This window comes from Cervus elaphus, chromosome 18 (genome assembly GCF_910594005.1).
Source record: "Cervus elaphus chromosome 18, mCerEla1.1, whole genome shotgun sequence".
NCBI lineage: Eukaryota > Metazoa > Chordata > Mammalia > Artiodactyla > Cervidae > Cervus > Cervus elaphus.
In genome coordinates this window covers 26,250,463-26,268,539 of record NC_057832.1, presented here as the reverse complement: position 1 = coordinate 26,268,539, position 18,077 = coordinate 26,250,463, and the positions used below count along the sequence as shown (strand labels likewise).

The 18,077-nt window shown below is 42.6% G+C and overlaps 1 protein-coding gene across 16 annotated transcripts in view; it reads left to right on the top strand.

Moving 5' to 3' along the window:
* ICA1 (islet cell autoantigen 1) overlaps positions 1–18,077 on the top strand; it is a 159,871-nt gene that overhangs the window by 41,496 nt on the left and 100,298 nt on the right. The window lies entirely within an intron of this gene.

The following is an 18,077-nucleotide window of genomic DNA, read 5'->3' as shown; positions in this document are numbered from 1 at the left end:
GTGTTTAGTGTCCCAAGTCGATTTAGCTCTTTGGAGATTGGTCATGCAAAGATATGTTACACCACTAGGTGGCAGTCATACACTGAATATTTATGAAAATACAGAGAGATTTTTGTTGTGTATAATCTTGGTAGGTCTTTGTTTGATCTACTTGGGTATATTTCAGGGTATGAAAAACAACAAAAATCTAGCAAATGTTAGATTTGACATAATATTGTGTCAATTGTCTTACTCATTTCAACTGATCCATTTGTAATTGTGATATTGCTTAAAATCCCTAGATTTCTAAGTACATCATTGCAGAGCAGTGGATGGGAAACCTTTCTGGTGTATAGGAGGTTAGATGGTGGGGGAGGGGAGACGGGGGGATATATGGGGCGAGGGAAAAGAGGAACCTTCTGTTGCTTAAGAATAGGGTCACCAAATGTTGACCCAGGTATTAGATTGACAAAAATCCTTTTAAAAGGCAAGTTTTACTGTGGTTTGTCATTTGGAATCCCTCTTTATGAAGGGACTCAGAGACCATTTTCTTTCTGCTCATAGATGACATTAGTGTTTTCTCAGTAGCCAGTTCCTCAATAAGACAAGTTTCTGAGCTCATGGAAAATCAGACCTGAAAAGTTCTTTAAAGATGAGTTAGTGAAAGAGAAAACCAAGGCCCCAAAATAGTAAATAAAACTTTCCAACAGTTGATAGCTAGGTGTTGGAAAGCCCAGGCTACATTTGAAATTTCCTGGCTTTTTAATCAGGCTGGTGATTTGGTTTGTCTTTGACATTTTATTTGGAGATTGGAAGAGGATGGAGTGGAGAGGTGAGAAAGGAAACAAAAACCCCAACATTATCTGCAGGGTGCAAACCAGTCACTCTATATTTACTACCTCCTTTAAGCCTCACAATAACCAAGACACAGACTTAATTTTACAGAGGAGGAAAGTGATACCTAAGTAACTAGTATGGGATCAATGAAATGACAGGAAAATGAAAAATCAGAATTCTAGAAAATATGCATCATTGTTTCTTTAAGAGGAGAATAAAGGGGAGTTAAACAGCATACCTAAGATTGACAAAGGCATTTTCATAGTTACAACCCTCCTGTGGTTATTCATTCAACATAAATTTACTGAGCACTTTCTGTGTGCCAGGTAATAAACGTAAAATTATTCCAGAAGGCAGAAGGATTTTCATGTGAGATTGTATTTGTTCAGTTTTGTTACGAAGGGTGGTTACTAGCTGTGTAAGGATGAAATAAACCAAGAACGCTTCGTCATTGGTTTGAATGTCGAAACATTACCCACTCTCTAGCGTCATCTATCTGTTGATTTTGGAAAATATAGGTTTTTTTTTTTTATTCTTTGCCATGCAGAAGTAGCTGAAGCAATGCCTTCCTCCACAATCCTGTGTGTGCTGGATTTAATTTAATAGCTGAACCTGGTATACTTAGAATTTTGGGAAAGAATTTTTTTTTTTTTAAAGGGAGTCTGTATGCAAGTGTATACTTGATTAGACTAGCCTCTCCATGAGGATAGGAACCAGTTTAGTTCTCTTTACTAACAATTCCCAGGCCAGCCCAGCACGTGACTCTAGTTAGCACCCATATCATGGCCAGATGCCAGCTGTGCTATTTGCATGCCAAATTCATGCCTTCTCACACCTGCAGAGCCTTCCCACCCCGTGCAACTGACTTTATAATGTTTGGGGAATTGACATATATGGTTTTGCAAGTAAGAAGTAGCACTATGGGTTTGTGGCTTGCTGCCCTCTTTGGAATGAATTTAAAGTGTGGAGGTTGCTGTTCGCTTGGAGTTCATAACATGAATCTTAACTTGGAGCCAGCCTTAGTGTTTTGTCCCAGCAGGATTCCGTTTTAAACAGAGTCTCCATTTATCTCTCCGGGAAAGAGTTACTGAAAGGCATTTCTGAGTCCCCTGCAAGAGTAGGAGTCACTGTGTGTGTTGCGGGGGGGGGGGGGGGGGGGGGGGGGGGGGGTTAATTTCCTCAGAGCCAGCTGCCTGCTTCCCTTTTTTTTTTTTTTTTTGGAGTTATTTGTGGGTTTTTTTTAATTTCTTTTTAATTGGAGGATAATTGCTTTACAATCTTCTTCACATTTTAGCTGATGAATCCTGAATTAAATTCTATTCTTTGAGTTCATACTTTCTGAGGAAACAAAATTCTAATTCATACCTCACAAGTGGGACCCCTCTGGTTGCAGTCTTTAGGGTACCTTCATATATCTATTCATTCGTCCAACAAATGATATTGAAGGCCACCTCATGCCAGACCACGTGCAGAGGGATACAGCGGTGAGTGAGCAGACACAGGGGCTGCCCTGCTGTCCCAGGCGGTCACGTGGAGACACAGCAAGTACACGCGGTGTGGTCAGATGAGCTGTAGCCCATGGTGTGGCACGAACACCCTGACCTGGCGGGCTTCCTGGAGGAAGTGGCATCTAAACCACCTTGAAGGATGAGCCGGCGGGGGGCGGTGGGGAGGGGCGGGACTGCAGAACAGAGTCCCAGTCTGAGGAGGCAATGTGGACAAAGGCCTTTGGGTGAAAGGAAACAACACATTTCGCTCCTTTTAGGCCCCTGCAACCAGAGGATGAAAAGCGAAGTGGGGGTGGGTCATGGTCCGGGCAGGTAAGCAGACCACAGCAAAAGGGACATCACCCTGAGGGCCGGGGAGAATGAAGGGTGTTGAGAAGGGCAGACAAGTGATCCAGCCTGTGCTCTCACAAGCCTGCTCAGATTCTAGCACGGAGCGGGGACTGGAAGTGCCCAAGCCTTGAGGCTGGGCGAGCCGCAGACGAGACAGGGTGCCCAGGGAGCGAAGAGGGAAGTGGACCAGGGAGAAATGTCCTGTTCTGACCTCCACCAGACTCCACAGCAGCCCCACGGTTAATTACAGAGCTCTTCACTTTTTTTTTTTTTAGAAACAAGCAGAATTCGTATAAATAAATTAATAGCGAGATCAAACGTACTTTCACTTCCAACAGAGGCTTTTTTCCCCTAGTGTTTTCGAGATGCTAAACAACTTTTTTTTTTTTAATGACACACAGTGAGCATGACTGACATGATGAATGAAAAACTTAAAATTAAACAAAGCAAATGATCCGTTTTCAGCCTGACACCCTTTGGGCACAGGGGCCTGGTGACAGAGCTCTGGGTGGCAACGTTAACAAGCATTTATGAAGTGCTGTCTTTGGGGAGGGAGACACAAGGTGGGAAAACCTGATGCCGGCCCTCAAGAATGACCCTGCTAGTCATCTGCTCCCTGTCAAAACGACCATGGTAAGCAAGACACCTGGAGAGTGGGGCCTCGTGGAGCTGTCTCCTAAAGACCGAATCATGGGAAATGGTGGATGCATTTCAATGGGTAGAGCTGGACTCCTGTTGGAAACCCCTCCTGACAGTGCAGTTCACCCCAGGAGGGAAATGGATGGGAGACAGGGCCACAAAGTATTTTATGAGCAGTTACAACGTGTGATATATGTGCCCTTTGAAGGCAGAGTAAAAGGGTATAACTTAAAAATAGAAGTCAGCTTCTTGTAGCAGATTACATCAGCTTAAGTTGTGAGCTCACACAAGAGCTTTTGCAGCCTGGTGCCCTTGAGAGAGTCCTCCTGTGGTCAATTAAGTGTCTTGTTTTTCTTGAAAGTCAGAAATGGGATAGAGGGTAATTATTCTAAATGGAATGAAAGCTGTGTTAGGTGTAAGAAAATAGTTCTGAATCCTCTAAAGAGATGAGATGGAAATGTCTATGCAGGCATTTGGATTAGCCGGAGTCCTTATAGACAAGGACAAGGGAACTGGCGTTTTAATGTGGGCCATTTATTAAATGTTTTAATGAAATCCTACAGCGTTCGTCTTGCATTTCATCACTGTAATTCAAAAGGGTGTCGAAAAGGTATTGTAAAGAGGGTGGAAGATAACACACGGGTGTTCTCAGGCTTGTACCTATTTAAAGAGTGTTAGGTTTCGGAGAACTGTGAATTCACTGAAGTTATATTATCAAAGGATATGTTACCATGAGAAGGTTTATTAACAAGTGGTGGTGGCTTAATAGGCGTCGGGTGCAGGGGGAGACCTTTTAGGGCCATCCGTCAGTGGTGTCCCATGCCCTCACTGAAGGTTTGGGTCTGCAGAGCTTGGTGAAAGACTAGTAACAAGCAGTATTGACATCAGAAGGATTTTTCTTCCTGTGGACAAAGACTTGGGTTAATTAATTTGACAGTATCATTACTTACTGCTGAAATCATTGGTCTTTGTCAGAGGTCAGGCTCTTTCAGCAATTGAGGGCAGGTCCCGTGGGATCTGGAGATGCCAAGTAATGCAGGCAAGTCACCGCTCAGCCATCTCCCCGTTCTGTGAGAAAGGCCTTTCCTTTCTGCCTGAGCCATCCAGCCTTTGGGCCTAAACCCAGCATTCTGCTTCTGTTCAGGGCCAACCTCAGGGCTCCACCCAACGAGTCATGTCGAGCGAGTGCTGGAAAATGTCAGGATTGGGTCCATGCGATAAGCCAGCACGAAGTGTCTATAAAGGGAGCTCCCACTCGGGAGCTTTGCCCAATTCGTACATAAAAGCAGAGGGAGCCCTATAATTCAAATGTTGATGCCATTAATACTGTCCCAGAGGCCTCTGAGACTATCCTCAGTTGTTTTCATTCCTTTTTCTTTATTCTGTTCTTCAGCAGTTATTTCCACCATTCTGTCTTCCAGCTCACTTAACTATTCTTCTACCTCATGCGTGCTAAGTCACTTTAGTCGTGTCCGACTCTTTGCGACCCCGTGGACTGTAGCCCACCAGGCTCCTCTGTCCATGGGATTCTCCAGACAAGGATACTGGAGTGGGTTGCCATGCCCTTCTTTCTCCAGATCTTCTGCCTCAGTTATCCTCCAGTTAAGTGGAAAAAAAAAGAATAAAGATTATATTTACCCTTACACTATGAAAAAATAAAAAGAGTTCTTGTGAGAAAAAAAAAGCAAGCAGAGGGAGGATTTGACCCCTTACCACCTGTCTCTTCTGGTTCTAAAATTCTCCGCACTGGCTTGAGCTCTTTGATGAGGTGAAAGTCCCTCCTATAAAACCAACACACGCTACCCTATCTGCTTCAGAGGCCCGCTTTCACTTGTTGCTTTTTGACGTGTGCTGTGTGTCTGTTTTGGGTGTTTAGCTAGGACGCCTGTTTTCTGTGGTGCCCGGGAAGGCTCAGTCTAGCCGCTAGTCTCCATTCCCCGGGCTGCTGCTTCTTGATGTTGCCTCAACACTGTAGGAAATACACGCCGTGTTCACGTGGTGCAATGTGGAAAGGGTGACAGATGGTGATCCCCCCTTGCTTTCGTTTCTGAATTTCATGAGATATGAGGCCTTTGGGGCCCTGTGTGTCTTCATTGATTTTTCTCCACTGAACTTGAGCAAAAATTAATTTCAGGGTTAGACCAAGACCATTTGGAAAAGCAGGCACAAAGCAGCTAACTCTGGGGAAGCTGGGTGCTGGCTAACTGCTCCTAGCGGTTGGAAATAGGACAAAGGAGCACGACCTCCGAGTGGGGTGGCTCTTCGCCCTGGCCCCGCTCTGCCTCCACCCTTGGCGGTGGCCTGGATTGGGGTGATAAGCCAGTGGCGATGTCCCATTCACCCAAGCAGGCGCACGTACTGGCCGAGCACCAAGCTCTCCTCCAGCTGTAATATTTTTACTTTTCCCCTCAAATCATTAAGCTCTAAAATGGTGAAGCCCATCGGCAGAGACGTATACGCACTGGAGCCGGGCGAACCTGACCTTTTGGGTCACGTTTTCCTCTGACAAGCAAGTTACGGTCTTGTTGAATTTGTGTCCCCGGGGTTGCTTCGGTTGTGTCTGACTCTTTGCGACCCCAAGGACCACAGCCCAACAGGCTCTTCTGTGCTGGAATTTTCCTGGCAAGAGTGCTGGACAAGGTTGCCGTGTCCCTTGTTGAGTTTACTTGGTCTTATTCCTGTTGCTTTAATCTTGGACTCTGGGGGTGGGAGGGGAAGGAGTATTTCACTCCTAATTTTTGGGTAGAGGAGCTCTTGGTGTTCATAGACCATTAATATTTATCTCTTATTTAGATATTAATACTTCCACAAGGGTCAGAAGCCTGTAGTAGCCCATGGGTGGGCCACCTAATTTTGCAAACGTTGTTTATTGTTAACACAACCACGCCTTCATTTATTTATTGTCTGTGCCTGCTTTCACAGAGTTGAGTGGTGGATGACAGAGACTGCAAAGCCAAAATATTTACATCTGCCCCTTTACAGAAAAGTGTTTGCTGTCCCCTGATTCATCGGTACCTGCGGTACCTGTTGAGGATGGTTTTATGTCGTAAAATGGACCGTCTTAACCATTTTTAAGTCTCCACCTCAGTAGTGTTAGGTATATGCACTTGTTGTATATCAGATCTCCGAACTTTTCATCTCAAAAAACTGAAAACTCTATACCCATTGAACAACCACCCTGCCTGAGCTCCCCCTCCCCAAGCCACTGGTACCTATCATTCTGCTTTTTGTTTTTAGGACTCTGATTACTTTAGATTATCTCAAGTAAGTGGAATAATGCAATATTTGTCTTTTTGTGACCAGCTTATTTCACTTGTCATAATGTCTTCAAGATTCATCCATGTCGTAGCATGTGGCAGGCTATCCTTCCTTCTTAAGGTTGAATGATACGCTGTTGTATGTACATTTTATTTATCTTTGTTTTTTTTAAATCACAGACACATTTGAGTTTCTTCCATCCTTTGGCTTCCCTGGTGATTCAGATGATAGAGAATCTGCCTGCAATGCAGGAAACCCACGTTCTCTGGGTCGGGAAGATCCCGTGGAGAAGGGAGTGGCAACCCACTCTGGTATTCTTGCCTGGGAAATCCCATGGACAGAGCAGCAGACAAGTTGCAGTCCATGGCGGCACAAAGAGTCAGACACAGCTGAGCAGCTAACACTTTGGCTATTGTAAATAAGGCTGCTATTAACATCAGTGTGCAAGTAACTCTTTAAGACCACACTTTGAACTCCAAAAGCATGATAAATATCTGGTTTTAGTGTTTCTTTTTAGTGTTTTATTTAATCCTGCCATTGAATAAAAATGAGACTCAGGCTATGCAAGCAAGGAGTCATTCAATTTTGATATTATCATCTTGGAAGATACTATCTACACATACTAACTCATTATTTATTAATTTCTACAAGAATCATAAATATTTCTATGATTTTTAAAAATAAATGTATGTAATACCATAAAAGCTAATGTGTAGATTAGCTAAAGCTAAAGCTAGATTTTTTTCCCCCTGTCTTAAAAGAGGTATCAAATCTTTGCATGTGCCGTTTCTCTAACTGTTAGGGGGGAAAGCTTGCTAAACTCTCAAAATGGACTCTGGACACTAGTTCATTAACAAAGTGTGAACTGATCCAGTCTAAGATAGTTTTCCTTTTGCCAGACTGTCTGGTTTTTCTTCCTAAGACTTAGATGTCTTGGATAGCATATGCAAGCCTGGTCTCAAGAATTTTATGGACGATAGTACACAAAACATAAGGATTTTGCTGAGAACCATCAGGTTCCAGATCAAAATCTTATAACCATGGCTTTCTCAGTGCCTCAGTAGCTCGAATGTCTCAGATGGGTTCGTTATTTCCATGTTTCATCACATTGTGCTTTTGGTTGTGGGGGTCAGGGGGATGGCTGGTGCCCATGATACCCTCTCCCCTTCCCCAAAACACACACTGTTCCATCTGCCTCTGTCTCCTTTCAGGAGCTCCTGGAGAAGGTGTCATTTTAGATTACAGTTTAATGGAAAATTACTGCATTCAGGTAGCATGGTATACTATTACTGTTGCTATAGTTTCAGTCCCCAGGCCTGTCATGTCTGTATATCCCTGTAGATTACTGTCTTCCTTTTGGTTAACAGCTCAAGTGTCATCTTTCCCAGCTATTCCTTATTCTCTCATGGTAAATTGGTTGCAGTTTTTACCACCATCTTCAAGAATTTTGTATAAAAGAAGACTGTTGCACCTTGCTGGATTAACTTAGCACCCTCTTTTTAAATGTTTCTGCTTCGGGGATCTATTCCACTATGATATTATTTTTATTTTACAAAATGGTGGTTTTCTTAGACACACAAAATGGAATGAGGATTTTATTTAATCTCAAACAGCAGTAATATATCTGCTATTTCCTGAGTGCCAATAGCTTTACAGTCCTGTAAGATACTTTTATTAGAGTTAAAGCGATTTTCAAATACATTCTTCTTTCCAACCAGACTTTTCTGTGATAGAAGAACATAATGATTTGATGGTTGTCTACATTGTCACTTTTAAATCAGACTGGATTTATAAATTGGCTATGGAGAGTTAGTATTTCAGAAAAAAAAGCTCTGAATCATAATTGCTTTATGAAAAAACAAACAAGCAAACTTGGATTCTGTGTTAGTTTGTCATCAAGGGATATTGAAAGAATCTGAAAACCAATTTTTAAATGATTAAATTGTTTTTGTGAGCCCCCTAACAAAGCATCCCTGACGAGATTCATCCAAGCAGTGCTGGCCTCATAGTGGAGTCATAGACAGTCAGTGGTTACAGAGGTCTTCCTGTCTGTCAGTGAAACTCATCTTCATCTCAATTCCAAATCCATCCATACATTAGTGTTCGAGCTATCACAAGAATGAGTCCATTGAAAACTGGTGTTTTCCATTCACAGCTCTGAGATTTAAAAAAAGAAAAAGCTATCTGTGATTCTTTGGTCTCCAGGGAACAGATACAATTTTAATCTCAGGGAAATTAGCCAAGGAGGTCTATATATGACCTAGTGTATGACCTGAGCATGGTTGCTCTGCTCGCTAAATCATGTACGATTCAACTCACTCCTTTCAGAAGGCTTCCTTTTACCTCCCTTAATGAGTTTTTGGTAAAAGTAAAACCTTAAAAGAAAGCATCAACGTGTGTGTGCTTACCCTTCTAGCATAAACTTTTCAGGACAATTTCAGGTAGAAGAATATTATCCCCCAAGTGAAAAAATTCCATTTCCTGTTCAACAATTATCCCACACTTAATCATCACACAAGATAAATGAAACTCATATATAGGAGCCCTAAAATCTCTTACACTGGCCAATTTTACATGGACTCAGGGCGCCCTAAGAAGAAGCAGGCCCTTGAAAGGCCATATGTATAACTTTGAAATGAAATTCCCACATGCATTAATCAGGCTTCTGTTGTTCTCATCAAATGAAATATGATTTTCAGGCTTGGTAACACTTCACAGTTGATTGGCTCTTTCTATCCAGCGACCCATCTATCTGTCCATCCATCTATTTAAATTCACTCCCCAGCTGTGATTCTGAGACAACCATTGTCATTTAGATGCTGATTCCTGACTGTGGTTCTTCTGGTGACTGCTGACATTGGAATAAGGGATACCACTCAAGATAGATTAATTATATAAACAAATGAAGGATGGGAGTTTTTTTCTGCTTTGTTCTTTTAAATCTTTTTTTTCCCCCTGGGCCTTTAGAGATGGGACTCTGCATTCTTAGGAGCAAAAATAGTTCATGGGTATTAGTTTATGTTCTGACAGAGGTCCAGGCAAAGAGACTTGGGAAATACCCACATCTAGGGAGGAAGAACCATATGGAAAGCCCATAGATGCCTGTATGGGAAATAAATGAAGAAATTTCTCAAATTGAATGCTGAAAAGAAGTTAGCAGAGTTAAAATGTATTACATTTAGGATCTCATTCCCTTTCAATTTTTTTTTTTTTATCTTAAATGAGGGAAAGAAAGAGACCGGAGGACCTGGCAATTATAATTGCTTCTGAGGCAGGGGACTAGATTAGAGAAGAGAGGAGAGGAGATAAACAGAGATGAGAATGAGGATGGAGTTATACTGTATTCCGTCTTGTGCCTTTTAAATTTTGTACCGTGTGCATATGTTATCCTTAAAATAATAATGTATAAAAAATAATGAGAATAACTGACCAGAATGGGAACAGATAAGATTTGATAGAAGAAAGAAAGGGATAATGACAGAAAACTCCCTTAGTTTGACAAAAATGAGGAGGGATTTTTAGTTTGTTTTCATAATAATAAAGGGAAGAGGGAAGACGTGTTAGAGGCAAAGATGGGAAGCTGACTTCCCAAGGTTATGTCATAGGGCATCTGGATGGAGGAGGTTGGAGGATGAAGTCATTCTCGAAAGCCGTCAGCAGGGAGAGTCATGTGAGGTGGTCAAGTCACTGAGGAATAAGACGATCAAAACCAGTGCCTGAGGGAAACCTACCAAAATCAAGAACAATGAGAATGTTTCTTTTAAAAGCCTTCGCTGTTCTAAGAGAACTAGAATAAGCAGAGTTGGGCTTCTCATCGGGTTGGGAAGAGATGAAGAAGCAGAAAGATAACTTTTTCCATTCTCCCTCAATTGCATCCCAGAAGAAGTGAGTTCTGTGTTTTGCACCAAATAAGAACATAGAGAAAACTCTTTCCCAAAGAAGAATCCAAGGGAAAGAGGACTTCTCTTCCAGAGGGGATTATCTCCGCATTTTCCACCCAGGCTGGGGCCTCTGAGTTGGGTTGCAGCATTGCAGCATCTATAGGTTGGTGTTGGATCTTTTACTTGGTCGGGGGGCAGGGGGGAGGGAGTGGGGTTCTACTGGCTTTAATGACCTTTCCTGTGTTCTCCATCCACTTCTAATTCTCATTCACACTACTTAACAGGCTCAGACAAAATCTTCCCCTACAGCATCTCTGCATGCTTTTCTCTAAATCTAGCAATTTCATCAGTTCCTTTTTAATTGGTCATCTTCCAGGTTTTAGAAACTAAGAGTATTTATGCTCCTGTGAGCCCTAATTTTGTCATTAACATTTCTTAAGAAGTAATATCAGTTCTATAAATCCATCACATCCCTTTAGCTTCCTAGTATTTATTTATTCCTAGTTTATTTTTTAATACTCTCACAAAGGCCTTCTACTGCTCAAGTCTAGAGACAAATGGAAATATATGCAGATTCTAAACCACACATCTTTTTGTGCACACATTATGGCCTGGGCTCCCCCTCACACAGTATACATGTCAAAATCAGAAGTGCTGGGGAAGGCATAAGGACATAGTTGCTCCCCGGGCTTCCAGAGTCTGCAGACCAGACTCAGGTTTCCCTGGAATTTTATCATGGTCACCATAAATCAAGTGTTTGAGAATAAAAAGTTGAAACACGTCTTTAATTTTAAAGCTTTCCATATCTTCCTCATCCAGGCCATGTAGGCGATACTTCCTCACCCTCCTTCCCCAAGCACTGCCAGGAAAAGCCAGTGATTTGTAAATTGAAGCTATGTCAGCGAAAGCTTTTATTGCTACTTATTATCTGGGCCTGTGTCTGCTTTTAATTTTAATTCTCTGCTGAAAGAACTAGCTTTGCCTTTAAAAATGTTTGCACGTCTTTTACTCTGTGATGAGAAGACAACAGCTAAAAGTAGTGATGTGAAGCCAGACAATGATTAGATTTCTTAAGTTAGCCCCCTCTTCCCCATCCATAGTATATTTTAGGTTTGGAGCAAAACCTCTTGTATTCTGTATCGACCTACTTGTCCCTCTTCTCTCCTGGCATGTCCCCATTTCCCCCCACCATTTGGCAGTTTCAACTAATAAATCATGTAAGTAAAGTAGACATTAAGAAATGGATGTTATGAAAGAGGGTTTTGAAAATGAAGATTTGATCAACTTTTTCAATTATTCTTTAATCAAGAAAATAAGAGTAGCCCATTTTAAGAGAATGTTAAACACAAGTTGTGTGGAAGTCAAAGCACTGCTCATATTTTGCTTAAAGCTATCTTTTTCATGGTACAAAAGCACAGCAGATATTTAAGCTCCATATTGAACAATATGATAGGTTTATTTATGTTAAGATAATTAACATATTTGAATTTTTTCCCAGCCTAAGGTTTTTCTTAGCATTCTGTGTTATAGATAAGATGTAGCAGCAACTTAAATATGTATACAGTGCAGGATATTTCTGGTTAAATATTTGTAAGGTGTCTTCAGTTTACAAAGCTGTTCCATATTCATTACTTGGTTGGAGCTATACAACAGCTCAGTGAGGGCCTGAATTCTTTGTCCTGTTTCATAGCGAGGACCACTGAGGTGCCACAGGTCTGACTGACTTGCCCACAGCCGCATGTGTAAGGCAGGATTCGACCCAAGTCCTCTAACTCCACAGTCAATGATGTTGCCACCACCTCTGCCCTGAGTTCTTCCACATCCAAATCCGATAAATGGATCCTTTGTAGTGCTCAGTCACCACAGGGGAAAATGTTTCTGTGGTAGGAGAGACCAAACCTCGCATTAACGTAGCAGCCACCTCTTCCGGCACATTCCACATTTTCTGTTCTCATTTTCTCTGACCCCAAGGGCTTATGTTCTGTGTTAGGCTTGTAGCATTTCTCCCACTTCATTTTATTCCGTGAGTGCAATTTGCAGTGCAAAATGGCTGGTGTCTCCACATCAGTCCTGGGGGCCAGGTGCTTGAACCCTGCTGCGGTATACTTTTTAGAGCCCCCAGGCCTGAACAGACAGGATAAGGCTCAAGGATGGAAGGCTGACATCACAAAGGCCAGCACCTGGCCGAGGATCCTGTGTGTCAGCTTATAGGCTTAAAGCCAGTGCACTGCAAAAAGGTTAATACTCGTAAGAGGAGAGTACCAGAGACCCTACAGCAAATAGGCTCAGAAAGATAGGTGGCCTCCGGGCCCATTTCCAGTAAAGGACATTTTCCTAACCCTGAATTCAGGCCTCTCTGGCCTGGGTTGTTTAAGATTCCTGAGGAATGAGTAGGACATAGAGAATCCTAGGTCCCAACTAAGGATTCTGATTCAGGAGGCGGGAGGTAGAACCCAAGAGTATGATTTTTAATGAGCTTCCAAGGTGATTTCCTTGTGTGGATCACACCTTGAGACATATTTTCCCAGCACACCACTGTGGAATAATTGATGCTCCAATGACGACTGACCCATCCAAAAAAAAAATGATTTTGTTCTGTTTAATAAGACATCCCCAAAGACAGGTGTCAAATGCATAAACATTTCTTATTTTTAAGGTTGTTTTTAAAAATAAAGTTGAATTATATGGAATGGTCACTAAATGAAACCCTCCCCCCCTCAAATTCTACTATATTAAGCATTATTGTGTTTTTTGGTACTCATCATACATGTTTGCTTAAACCCTTGAGCCTAGAAATTGGTATATTACAGACACTCAAATACACTTACTTTGCCCATCTTTGATCAATATAACCTCACGCATTAAATTTCTTCTCCAGTTTCAGCTGAAGTTTCCTTAACGCTCTTCAGGTTGACTCAGGAAACTGAAAGAGCTGGGATGGAGCCTCGGGTTAGTTAATATCTAGAGTCGATTACTCGGGAACTTACCGCTTTGTGAACACATAGCAAACAGCTCTGAGAATTAATTTACACATGCTAAGGACAGGGAATTTTCCAGGAGCAACCTGGCACTATTATTGTCCCGATATGCATGTTTTTTTAAAAAAGCCTGTAGCATCATAAATCAATCTTCTCCATCTGCATACTTTCTCATTCATGTGGTTTGACTACAGCCTAAACTTGGTCGGTTTCTTAGGACCAGATCAGCCTGAGACAGAGAAGTCTCCAGCACCGGGTCATCTACCACTGCCATCATCTTGTTCTGTGGTCTGTTACAGCTAACATCGTTCATGAGCAGTGACGTCCTGCTTTGAGTTACTTCCTGTAGTGAGAAAGAGTCGGTGATGGTGTGAAAACAAAAATTTTCATTTGTCCCAGAATGACATCCTGTACTTTTAGGGATGCCTGAGAAGCTGTGAAATCAAAAATAAAGATGTTGAGGAGCACAGTTCTTTGACATTTCTTGACAGATGTATGGCCAGTCTTAAATAGGACAACGAAAACTTTGAAGCTGAATGTCTTAGTAGAAATGATGTCAAAATTAGGAAATATATTATTGAAAGTTTCTCTTGTGGCAGCTCCTATTTTAAGCACTTTACCTGAATAGCCTCATTCAAATTCTCCAGAGGGTAGATAATTACAATCCACTCTTCATGGATGAGGATTTTGAAGCTTAAGAGAGGTTAAGTAAATTTCTCATTATCCCATAGAAGGTGGCAGGGCCAGGTGTAAAGGGGTTGTGAATTTACTCATATGTCACATGTACACATCTTACTTTCTAGACCTGCCAGTGGCTTCTTTATGAGCATGCATGGTGGGGACTTCAGGACTTGTCAGTTAAATGAGGTTAAATATAGCCTCCCTCATTCATGATGCTCTTTCAGAATTCCACCCCCGCCCCATCCTGCCCAGGAGGGCACTGGCTGACTGTGTCCTGGAGAGAGAGGGGAGATGGCATCCTTGAACCACCCTCTGTCCCCTGGCTCCTTTCTTGTCGTTGCTGCAGCACGGCCATTCTGGGCTTGCATGGTGTATCCCTAAAACCTGTGTCTGGGCCGATGCCTGGGCTCCTTCCTCCGCCCTGGCAGTGTTCAAAGAGCCTTCGCCACCTTCCCCTGATGAATCACCCTAATGGCAACTCAGACTACGTTAGGCTCCAATTTGGCCCTCAACCCAGGGCCACTCCCTGGCAAGCTCACTAACCCGCTCACTTTGCCACCTTCCTTTTCCTTCTCAGAGAATGTAAGATTCTCTGAATTTCTTCCTCTCCACACCCTGAGAGCCCAGGGAAATATTTTTTGTTGCTATTCAGTCATTCGGTTGTGTCCAACTCTTTGTGACCCCATGGACTGCAGTACGCCAGGCTTCACTGTCCTTCACCATCTCCCTGAGTTTGCTCAAACTCATGTCCATTGCCTCGGTGATGCCATCCAACCATCTCATCCTCTGTTGTCCCCTTCTCCTCTTGCCCTCAATCTTTCCCAGCATCAGGGTCGTTTCCAGTAAGTCAGCTCTTCACGTCAGGTGGCCGAAGTGTTGGATTTTCAGCTTTAGCCTCAGTCCTTCCAGTGAATATTCAGGGTTGATTTCTTTTAGGATTGACTGTTTTGATCTCCCTGCTGTCCAAGATATTCCCAAGAGTCTTCTCCAGCACCACAATTTGAAAGCGTCAATTCTTCGGTGCTTAGCCTTCTTTATGGTCCAGCTCTCACATCCGTACATGACTACTGTAAAAACAATAGCTTTGAGTATATGGAACTCTGTCGGCAAAGTGACGTCTCTGCTTTTCAATACACTGTCTAGGTTTGTCATAGCTTTTCTTCTGAGGAGCAAGTGTCTTTTTATTTTGGAGTTGCAGTCACCCTCCACAGTGACTTCGGAGCCCAAGAAAATAAAATCTGCCACTGTTTCCATTTTTTTCCCCATCAAGGCAAATATGCCTTGAAGTGATGGGACCAGATGCCAACCCCATGAACACAATGAAAAGGGAAATATTGGCTTTGCCAAGAAGTTCATTCGGATTTTCCTGTAAGAAGGTATGAGGTTGATGCATGAGACAAGTGCTCAAGGCTGGTGCACTGGGATGACCCAGAGGGATGGGATGGAGAGGGAGGTGGGAGGGGGGATCAGGATGGGGAACACATGTAAATCCATGGCTGGTTCATGTCAATGTATGGCAAAAACCACTACAATATTGTAAAGTAATTAGCCTCCAACTAATAAAAATAAATAGAAAAAAAATAAAGAATTTCAAATGTTCTAAAAAAAAAAAAGAGGGTATGGAGAAACCCAAATGAACTTTTCCCCATCCCAGTACTGGGGAACCTAATTCAGCCCTCTGTTGTCAACTGTGTTGCTTTGCTGGGGTGCAGCTGATCTTATTTAGATGAGAGACAGGCTTGAGAGGCAACCCTTTTGCAAATTCCCAAACTGGTAGTAGGACAGGCCATGTTCTACCTTTAGTTTTTCCATCAGTGCTTTCCCTCCATGGGACAAAGTGGGGTCCCCCATATCATGGCCCACTTCCCTGATTGACTTGACCAGCCAGAGGGGATGGACAGTCTTTCTCCCTTTCTCTGTCCCATCATTAACCTCCCCATCCCCACCCCCACCACAAGAAAAATATGATCAAGCCTGTGTACTAAAATGGGAGAGAAAAATGGTATAGTGCTTTATTGTCTGGTAAAGTGAAGTTTAGGCTTATTACTTGCAGCCGACTTCAAAAACCTCATTTGGGCTGTCAGGAGCTAGAAAGTACCACTTCCTCTCTCTATTTCTCTGGTAGCAGTCCACATGAACAGCCTCCCACACATCCCAGACAGATGTATGCCCTGGGCTGACCATGGAGAAGGTCAGGTGCATGGATAAGCAAACAGAAAAACACACTATTTGCAAAAAAGATCACCTTGAATTTCCCACACCTGGAACATAAGCTATGTAGGCTTCCATCCACTCTACTCACTGACCACGGGCATGAATGAGATTTGTTGTTTTTTTCTTTTTTTTTGCATTGATAGAAAAGAACAGTGATAAAAATAAATCAGACATGAAACACTTCACTTTAGTCCAAAAGATATCTGCAGTTATAAAAGTAGAAGCCAATGCCATCAGCAGATTTCCTGAAAAGTACCAATTAACAGTGACAAAGTAGAATGACAAATCATGAAAGTATAACCGGACGTTTGGTAGAAACACCCAATATCACCAGTTTGGAACTCAACCAGTATTCACACCCTGGCTTAAATCTTTCTTAAAGTCATTATGTCCAAGAGTCTAAAATGGCACTCAGTAGATACTTGATTTAAATCCAATTTCCTGTATCCATGTGTTCTTTCAGCTCCTTTTACGTCATACCTCATCAGTTTCATCTCTCTGATTCTCAGCAAAACCCCTTCTGTGTATTTGTCAGCCTTCACATGGCAAGTGCAGGCCCCCGCTTCCCTGCACTTCCTGACTGTGTCACCCAAACAGGAAGTCTTTTCCTTAACTTCCCCCCTGTCGATTTACGGCCACCCTCTTCCCCAAGCCTCACTTGAAACCCAGAACTTCCAAGAATTCACTTTTTGGTTAATACACTGCTTTGTAATTGTTCTAATGTACTATTTTGTACTTGTTCTGGTGTATTTTTCTTTCCTTCAGCTATGCTAACTGCTCTTAAAGACATTAAGAAGCCTTAATTACCTTCCAGGCATGTGACACTGTGCTTTATTTCAAATATTTAGCAAATCTTTTTCATTTGACCTGCTTTCTTAATTTATTTTTATCTACAGTGTATGATGGGAGGGTCAGATTGGATTAAAACATTTCTAACCTTATTTCGACTTCATTCCAGTTTTCTAACATTGTTGTCAAAACACTGAATATCTGTTTCAGGTTGCAATTAAAAGTGTCCATCTTCTTTATGAAAGAGAAATCCGTAGTTAGGAGGAGCTTTTCTTGAATGTGTATACATGGTTCCCAATCATCCAAACTTGAGGGCTTTGTGAGGAGTGATAAAGGCTTTCTATAGTTGAGCCTAAACTATTCATTCATTGTTTGAGCCACAGCTGTGAGCTCAGTACTAGGTATGCAAGTTGAGCACTTGAGAGTGATGCTTAACACATACTGGGTGCTCACTCTGGGTCAGGCCCTGGGCCAAGAAATGTTGCATGCATTACCTCATTAGGTGTCTCAACAATTCTGTGAACCAGCCAGTATTAAGTACCCCCACTTTACCTTTTTAGGTTGGATACAGACTAACTCTGTAGTGAGATGTGTCTGTGTTCCTCCCCATAGAACATTAAGAGATAAGGAGAATGGGGAGTTCTTTCTCCCTTGGCGAGAACAGCAGAGGGCAGGGCAGAAGGGTGTGTAAAGCAGGGAGGGTTGGGGAGAGGGGGTCAGGGGACAGGAAGTCCGGAGCAGAACGTGTAGAATGTGTAGAAACGGAGCCACAGCCCAGGGCTGTTTGCTTTCTGGTTGCCAGGGAGCTGGGCGCACGTGAACAATGTCACCTGTGCCCCAACACTTGGCTTTCTCAGCAGCTACTTGTCTGATATAAGGAGGTGTATCAGGTCAGCACTGAAGGGACAGCAGGGATGCAGGATCCCTACCCTGAAGAGGTTTCCAGACAGTCGGGAAGAAAGGCAGACACACACGTGATTAAC